At 52.3% G+C, this 8,914-nt stretch overlaps 1 non-coding gene across 1 annotated transcript; it reads left to right on the top strand.

Moving 5' to 3' along the window:
• The first annotated feature begins 5,223 nt into the window (after positions 1–5,223).
• Positions 5,224–5,297, top strand: TRNAN-GUU (transfer RNA asparagine (anticodon GUU)). The gene has a single exon. It is a non-coding gene; the product is annotated as a tRNA-Asn (tRNA).
• Positions 5,298–8,914: the final 3,617 nt, after the last annotated feature.

The raw sequence follows: 8,914 nt of genomic DNA on the forward strand, positions 1-8,914 counted from the left end.
TTTTTTTTCTTTGGGGTGAGAGCTCTGAAGATATGTTCTAATTTTGGTGAGAGTGGAGCAGGACTGTCTGCGTGGCGCAATTGGCCAGCGCAATCGGCTGTTAACCGAAAGGTTCGAGGTTCGAGCCCACCCGGTGGTGGTGCGGCGCTTTTTTTTTCTTTGGGCTTATAGCTCTGAAGAAATGTTCTGACGGTGGGGAGAGTGGAGAAGGACTGTCTCCGTGGCGCAATTGGCTAGCGCGATCTGCTGTTACCCGAAAAGTTGGAGGTTAGCTCTCTCGGTGGTGGTGCGGAGCTTTTTTTTATGTGGGCTGATAGCTATGAAGATATGTTCTGATGGTGGTGAGAGTGGAGCAGGACTGTCTCCGTGGCGCAATTGGCTAGCGTGATCGGCTGTTAACCGGCAAGTTGGAGGTTCGAGCCCACCCGTTGGTGGTGTGGCGCTTTTTTTTCTTTGGGCTCATAGCTTTGAAGATATGTTCTAATGGTGAAAAGAGTGGAGCAGGACTGTCTCAGTGGCGCCATTGGCTAGCGCGATCGGCAGTTAAACGAAAGGTTGGAGTTTGTTTCGAGCCCACCCGGTGGTGGTGCGGCGCTTTTTTTTCTTTTGGCTGATAGCTTTGAAGATATGTTCTGATGGTGGGGAGAGTGGAGCAGGACTGTCTCCGTGGCGCAATTGGCTAGCGTGATCGGCTGTTAACCGAAAAGTTTGTGGTTCGAGCTGACCCGGTGGTGGTGCGGCGCTTTTTTTTCTTTGGGCTGATAGCTTTGAAGATATGTTCTTATGGTTGTGAGAGTGGAGCAGTACTGTCTCTATGGCGCAATTGGCTAGCGCGATCGTCTGTTAACCAAAGGTTGGAGGTTCGAGCCCACCCGGTGGTGGTATGGCGCTTTTTTTCTTTGGGCTGATAGCCTTGAAGATATGTTCTTATGGTGGTGAGAGTAGAGCAGGACTGTCTCCGTGGCGCAATTGGCTAGCGCGATCGGCTGTTAACCAAAAGGTTGGGGTTTCGAGCCCTCCCTGGAGTGGTGTGTTGCTTTTTTCTTTGCGCTGATAGCTTTGAAGATATGTTCTGATGGTGGTGAGAGTGGAGCACGACTGTCTCCTTGGCGCAGTTGGCTAGCGCGATCGGCTGTTAACCGAAAGGTTGGAAGTTCGAGCCCACCCGGTGATGCTGGGGCGCTTTTTTTCTTTGTGCTGTTAGCTTTGAAGATATGTTCTGATGGTGGTGAGAGTGGAGCAGGACTGTCTCCGTGGCGCAATTGGCTGGCGCGATTGGCCGTTAACCGAAAGGTTGGAGGTTCGAGCCCACCCGGTGGTAGTGCGGTGCTTTTTTTTCTGTGGGCTGATAGCTTTGAAGATATGTTCTGATTGTGGTGAGAGTGGAGCACGACTGTCTCCGTGGCGCAATTCGCTAGCGTGATCGGCTGTTAACCGAAAAGTTGGAGGTTCGAGCCCAACCGGTGGTGGTGCGGCGCTTTTTTTTCTTTGGGCTGATAGCTTTGAAGATATGTTCTGATGGTGGTGAGAGTGGAGCAGGACTGTCTCCGTGGCGCAATTGGCTAGCGCAATCGCCTGTTGACTGAAAGGTTGGAGTTTCGAGCCCTCCCGGGAGTGATCTGTTGCTTTTTTCTTTGCGCTGATAGCTTTAAAGATATGTTCTTATAGTGGTGAGAGTGGAGCAAGACTGTCTCCGTGGCGCAATGGGCAAGCGCGATTGGCTGTTAACCGAAAGGTTGGAGGTTCGAGCCCACCTGGTGGTGGTGCAGCGCTTTTTTTCTGTGCGCTGATAGCTTTGAAGATATGTTCTGATGATGGTGAGAGTGGAGCAAGACTGCCTCCGTAGCGCAATGGGCTAGCGCGATCGGCTGTTAACCGAAAGGTTGGAGTTTCGAGCCCTCCCGGGAGTGGTGTGTTGCTTTTTTCTTTGCGGTAATAGCTTTGAAGATATGTTCACATGGTGATGAGAGTGGAGCAGGACTGTCTTCGTGGCGCAATTGGCTAGCGCGATCGGCTGTTAACCGAAAGGTTGGAGGTTCGAGCCCAACCGGTGGTGGTGCAGCGCTTTTTTTTTTCTTTGGGGTGATAGCTCTGAAGAAATGTTCTGACGGTGGTGAGAGTGGAGCACGACTGTCTCCGTGGGGCAATTGGCTAGCGCGATCGGCTGTTAACCGAAAGGTTGGATGTTCGAGCCCACCCGATGGTGGTGTGGCGCTTTTTTTTCTTTGGGCTGATAGCTTTGAAGATATGTTCTTATGGTGGTGAGAGTGGAGCAGGACTGTCTCCGTGGCGCAATTGGCTAGCGCGATCGGCTGTTAACCGAAAAGTTGGAGGTTCGAGCCTACCCGGTGGTTGTGCGGCGCTTTTTTTTCTGTGGGCTGATGGCTTTGAAGATATGTTCTGATGGTGGTGAGAGTGGAGCATGACTGTCTCCATGGCGCAATTGGCTAGCGTGATCGGCTGTTAACCGAAAAGTTGGAGGTTCAATCCCACCTCGGGGTGGTGCGGCGCTTTTTTTTTCTTTGGGCTGATAGCTTTGAAGATATGTTCTGATGGTGGTGAGAGTGGAGCACGACTGTCTCCATGGCGCGATTGGCTAGCGCGATCGGCTGTTAACCAAAAGGTCGGAGGTTCGAGCCCACCCGGTGGTGGTATGGCGCTGTTTTTGTTTGTGCTGATAGCTTTGAAGATATGTTCTGATGGTGGTGAGAGTGGAGCAGGACTGTCTCCGTGGCACAATTGGCTAGCGCGATCGGCTGTTAACCGAAAGGTTTGAGTTTCGAGCCCACCCGGCGGTGGTGCGGCGCTTTTTTTTCTTTGGGCTGATAGCTTTGAAGATATGTTCTGATGGTGGTGAGAGTAGAGCAGGACTGTCTCAGTGGCGCAATTGGCTAGCGCGATCGGCTGTTAACTGAAAGGTTAGAGTTTCGAGCCCTCTTGGGAGAGGTGTGTTGCTTTTTTCTTTGTGCTGATAGCTTTGAAGATATGTTCTGATGGTGGTGAGAGTGGAGCAGGACTGTCTCCATGGCGCAATTGGCTAGCGCAATCGGCTGTTAACCAAAAGGTCGGAGGTTCGAGCCAACCCGGTGGTGGTATGGCACTTTTTTTGGGCTGATAGCTTTGAAGATATGTTCTGATGGTGGTGAGAGTGGAGCAGGACTGTCTCCGTGGCGCAATTGGCTAGCGCGATCGGCTGTTACCCGAAAGGTTGGAGTTTCGAGCCCACCTGGTGGTGGTGCGACGCTTTTTTTTCTTTGGGCTGATAGCTTTGAAGATATGTTCTGATGGTGGTAAGAGTAGAGCAGGACTGTCTCCATGGCGCAATTGGCTAGCGCGATCGGCTGTTAACCGAAAGGTCGGAGGTTCGAGCCCACCCGGTGGTGGTGCGGCACTTTTTTTTCTTTGGGGTGATAGCTCTGAAGAAATGGTCTGACGGTGGTAAGAGTGGAGCAGGACGGACCACGTGGCGCAATTGGCTAGCGCGATCGGCTGTTAACCGAAAGGTTGGAGTTTCGAGCCCTCCTGGGAGTGGTGTGTTGCTTTTTTCTTTGCGGTAATAGCTTTGAAGATATGTTCAGATGGTGATGAGAGTGGAGCAGGACTGTCTTCGTGGCGCAATTGGCTAGCGCGATCGGCTGTTAACCGAAAGGTTGGAGGTTCGAGCCCAACCGGTGGTGGTGCGGTGCTTTTTTTTCTTTGGGGTGATAGCTCTGAAGAAATGTTCTGACGGTGGTGAGAGTCGAGCACGACTGTCTCCGTGGCGCAATTGGCTAGCGCGATCGGCTGTTAACCGAAAAGTTGGAGGTTCGAGCCTACCCGGTGGTTGTGCGGCGAATTTTTTTTCTGTGGGCTGATAGCTTTGAAGATATGTTCTGATGGTGGTGAGAGTGGAGCATGACGGTCTCCATGGCGCAATTGGCTAGCGTGATCGGCTGTTAACCGAAAAGTTGGAGGTTCGAGCCCACCTCGTGGTGGTGCGGCGCTTTTTTTTCTTTGGGCTCATAGCTTTGAAGATATGTTCTGATGGTGGTGAGAGTGGAGCAGGACTGTCTCCATGGCGCAATTGGCTAGCGCGATCGGCTTTTAACCAAAAGGTCAGAGGTTCGAGCCCATCCGGTGGTGGTATGGCGCTTTTTTTGTTTGGGCTGATAGCTTTGAAGATATGTTCTGATGGTGGTGAGAGTGGAGCAGGAGTGTCTCCGTGGCGCAATTGGCTAGCGCGATCGGCCGTTAACCGAAAGGTTGGAGTTTCGAGCCCACCCGGCGGTGGTGCGGCGCTTTTTTTTCTTTGGGCTGATAGCTTTAAAGATATGTTCTGATGGTGGTGAGAGTAAAGCAGGACTGTCTCCGTGGCGCAATTGGCTAGCGCGATCGGCTGTTAACCGAAAGGTTGGAGTTTCGAGCCTTCTCGAGAGAGGTGTGTTGCTTTTTTCTTTGTGCTGATAGCTTTGAAGATATGTTCTGATGGTGGTGAGAGTGGAGCAGGACTGTCTCCATGGCGCAATTGGCTAGCGCGATCGGCTGTTAACCAAAAGGTCGGAGGTTCGAGCCAACCCGGTGGTGGTATGGCGGTTTTTTTTTGGGCTGATAGCTTTGAAGATATGTTCTGATGGTGGTCAGATTGGAGCAGGACTGTCTCCGTGGTGCAATTGGCTAGCGCGATCGGCTGTTAACAGAAAGGTTGGAGTTTCGAGCCCACCCGGCGGTGGTGCGACGCTTTTTTTTCTTTGGGCTGATAGCTTTGAAGATATGTTCTGATGGTGGTGAGAGTAGAGCAGGACTGTCTCCGTGGCGAAATTGGCTAGCGCGATCGGCTGTTAACCGAAAGGTTGGAGGTTCGAGCCCACCCGGTGGTGGTGCGGTGCTTTTTTTTCTTTGGGCTGATAGCTTTGAAGTATGTTCTGATGGTGGTGAGAGGGGGGCAAGACTGTCTCCGTGGCGCATTGGGCTAGCGCGATCGGCTGTTGACCGAAAGGTTGGAGTTTCGAACCCTCCCTGGAGTGGTGTGTTGCTTTTTTCTTGGCGCTGATAGCTTTTAGGATATGTTCTGATGGTGGTGAGAGTGGGGCAAGACTGTCTCCGTGGCGCAATGGGCTAGCGCGATCGGCTGTTAACTGAAAGGTTGGAGGTTCGAGCCCACCCGGTGGTGGTGCAGCGCTTTTTTTTCTTTGCGCTGACAGCTTTGAAGATATGTTCTGATGATGGTGAGAGTGGAGCAAGACTGCTTCCGTGGCGCAATGGGCTAGCGCGATCGGCTGTTAACCGGTAGGTTGGAGTTTCGAGCCCTCCCGGGAGTGGTGTGTTGCTTTTTTTCTTTGCGGTAATAGCTTTGAAGATATGTTCTGATGGTGGTGAGAGTGAAGCAGGATTGTCTTCGTGGCGCAATTGGCTAGCGCGATCGGCTGTTAACCGAAAGGTTGGAGGTTCGAGCCCAACCGATGGTGGTGCGGCGCTTTTTTTTCTTTGGGGTGATAGCTCTGAAGAAATGTTCTGACGGTGGTGAGAGTGAAGCAGGACTGTCTCCGTGGCGCAATTGGCTAGCGTTATCGGCTGTTATCCGAAAAGTTGGAAGTTCGAGCCCCCCGGTGGTGGTGCGGCGCTTTTTTTTCTTTTGTCTGATAGCTTTGTAGATATGTTCTGATGGTGGTGAGAGTGGAGCAGAATTCTCTCCGTGGCGCAATCGGCTAGCGTGATCGGCTGTTAACCGAAAAGTTGGTAGTTCGAGCCCACCCTGTGGTGGTATGCCGCTTTTTTTTCTTTGGGCTGATAGCTTTGAAGATATGTTCTGATAGTGGTGAGAGTGGAGCAGGACTGTCTCCATGGCGCAATTGGCTAGCGCGATCGACTGTTAACCGAAAGGTTGGAGTTTCGAGCCCAACCGGTGGTGGCGCGGCGCTTTTTTTTCTTTGGGCTGATAGCTTTGAAGATATGTTCTGATGGTGGAGAGAGTAGAGCAGGACTGTCTCCGTGGCGCAATTGGCTAGCGCGATCGGCTGTTAACCGAAAGCCTGGAGTTTTGAGCCCTCCCTGGAGTGGTGTTTGCTTTTTTCCTTGCGCTGATAGCTTTGAAGATATGTTCAGATGGTGGTGAGAGTGGAGCACGACTGTCTCCTTGGCGCAGTTGGCTAGCGCGATCGGCTGTTAACCAAAAGGTTGGAAGTTCGAGACCACCCGGTGATGCTGGGGCGCTTTTTTTATTTGTGCTGATAGCTTTGAAGATTTGTTCTGATGGTGGTGAGAGTGGAGCAGGACTGTCTCCGTGGTGCCATTGGCTGGCGCGATTGGCCGTTAACCGAAAGGTTGGAGGTTCGAGCCCACCCGGTGGTGGTGCGGTGCTTTTGTTTGTTTGGGCTGATAGCTTTGAAGATATATATGTTCTGATGGTGGTGAGAGTGGAGCAGGACTGTCTCCGTGGCGCAATTGGCTTGGGCGATCGGCTGTTAACCGAAAGGTTTGAGGTTCGAGCCCACACGGTGGTGGTGCGGCGCTTTTTTTCTGTGGGCTGATAGCTTTGAAGATATTTTCTGATGGTGGTGAGAGTGGAGCACGACTGTCTCCGTGGCGCAATTGGCTAGCGTGATCGGCTGTTAACCGAAAAGTTGGAGGTTCGAGCACACCCGGTGGTGGTACGGCGCTTTTTTTTCTTTGGGCTGATAGCTTTGAAGATATGTTTTGATGGTGGTGGAGAGCGGAGCAGGACTGTCTCCATGGGGCAATTGGCTAGCGCGATCGGCTGTTAACCGAAAGGTTGGAGGTTCGAGCACATCCGGTGGTGGTGCGGTGCTTTTTTTCTTTGGGCTGATAGCTTTGAAGATATGTTCTGATGGTGGTGAGAGGGGAGCAAGACTGTCTCCGTGGCGCAATCGGCTAGCGCGATCAGCTGTTAACCGAAAGGTTGGAGGTTCGAGCCCACCTGGTGGTGGTGCAGCGCTTTTTTTCTTTGCGCTGATAGCTCTGAAGAAATGTTCTGATGGTGGTGAGAGTGGAGCCCGACGGTCTCCGTGGGGCAATTGGCTAGCGCGATCGGATGTTAACCGAAAGGTTGGATGTTCGAGCCCACCTGATGGTGGTGCGGCGCTTTTTTTTCTTTGGGCTGATAGCTTTGTAGATATGTTCTTATGGTGGTGAGGGTGGAGCAGGACTGTCTCCGTGGCGCAATTGGCTAGCGCGAGCGGCTGTTAACCAAAAGGTCGGAGGTTCGAGCCCACCCGGTGGTGGTGCGGCGCTTTTTTTTCTTTGGGCTGATAGCTTTAAAGATATGTTCTTATGGTGGTGAGAGTGGAGCAGGACTGTCTCCGTGGCGCAATTGGCTAGCGCGATCGGCTGTTAACCGAAAAGTTGGAGGTTCGAGCCAACCTCGTGGTGGTGCGGCGCTTTTTTTTCTTTGGGCTGATAGCTTTGAAGATATGTTCTGATGGTGGTGAGAGTGGAGCAGGACTGTCTTCGTGGCGCAATTGGCTAGCGCGATCGGCTGTTAACCGAAAGGTTGGAGGTTCGAGCCCAACCGGTGGTGGTGCAGCGCTTTTTTTTTCTTTGGGGTGATAGCTCTGAAGAAATGTTCTGACGGTGGTGAGAGTGGAGCACGACTGTCTCCGTGGGGCAATTGGCTAGCGCGATCGGCTGTTAACCGAAAGGTTGGATGTTCGAGCCCACCCGATGGTGGTGTGGCGCTTTTTTTCTTTGGGCTGATAGCTTTGAAGATATGTTCTTATGGTGCTGAGAGTGGAGCAGGACTGTCTCCGTGGCGCAATTGGCTAGCGCGATCGGCTGTTAACCGAAAAGTTGGAGGTTCGAGCCTACCCGGTGGTTGTGCGGCGCTTTTTTTTCTGTGGGCTGATGGCTTTGAAGATATGTTCTGATGGTGGTGAGAGTGGAGCATGACTGTCTCTATGGCGCAATTGGCTAGCGTGATCGGCTGTTAACTGAAAAGTTGGAGATTCAATCCCACCTCGGGGTGGTGCGGCGCTTTTTTTTCTTTAGGCTGATAGCTTTGAAGATATGTTCTGATGGTGGTGAGAGTGGAGCAGGAGTGTCTCCGTGGCGCAATTGGCTAGCGCGATCGGCCGTTAACCGAAAGGTTGGAGTTTCGAGCCCACCCGGCGGTGGTGCGGCGCTTTTTTTTCTTTGGGCTGATAGCTTTAAAGATATGTTCTGATGGTGGTGAGAGTGGAGCAGGACTGTCTCCATGGCGCAATTGGCTAGCGCGATCGGCTGTTAACCAAAAGGTCGGAGGTTCGAGCAAACCCGGTGGTGGTATGGCGGTTTTTTTTTGGGCTGATAGCTTTGAAGATATGTTCTGATGGTGGTGAGATTGGAGCAGGACTGTCTCCGTGGTGCAATTGGCTAGCGCGATCGGCTGTTAACCGAAAGGTTGGAGTTTCGAGCACACCCGGCGGTGGTGCGACGCTTTTTTTTCTTTGGGCTGATAGCTTTGAAGATATGTTCTGATGGTGGTGAGAGTAGAGCAGGACTGTCTCCGTGGCGAAATTGGCTAGCGCGATCGGCTGTTAACCGAAAGGTTGGAGGTTCGAGCCCACCCGGTGGTGGTGCGGTGCTTTTTTTTCTTTGGGCTGATAGCTTTGAAGATATGTTCTGATGGTGGTGAGAGGGGGGCAAGACTGTCTCCGTGGCGCGTTGGGCTAGCGCGATCGGCTGTTGACCGAAAGGTTGGAGTTTCGAACCCTCCCTAGAGTGGTGTGTTGCTTGTTTCTTGGCGCTGATAGCATTTAGGATATGTTCTGATGGTGGTGAGAGTGGGGCAAGACTGTCTCCGTGGCGCAATGGGCTAGCGCGATCGGCTGTTAACTGAAAGGTTGGAGGTTCGAGCCCACCCGGTGGTGGTGCAGCGCTTTTTTTTCTTTGCGCTGACAGCTTTGAAGATATGTTCTGATGATGGTGAGAGTGGAGCAAGACT

This window comes from Rhipicephalus microplus, unplaced genomic scaffold, assembly GCF_043290135.1.
Source record: "Rhipicephalus microplus isolate Deutch F79 unplaced genomic scaffold, USDA_Rmic scaffold_80, whole genome shotgun sequence".
Classification (NCBI taxonomy): domain Eukaryota; kingdom Metazoa; phylum Arthropoda; class Arachnida; order Ixodida; family Ixodidae; genus Rhipicephalus; species Rhipicephalus microplus.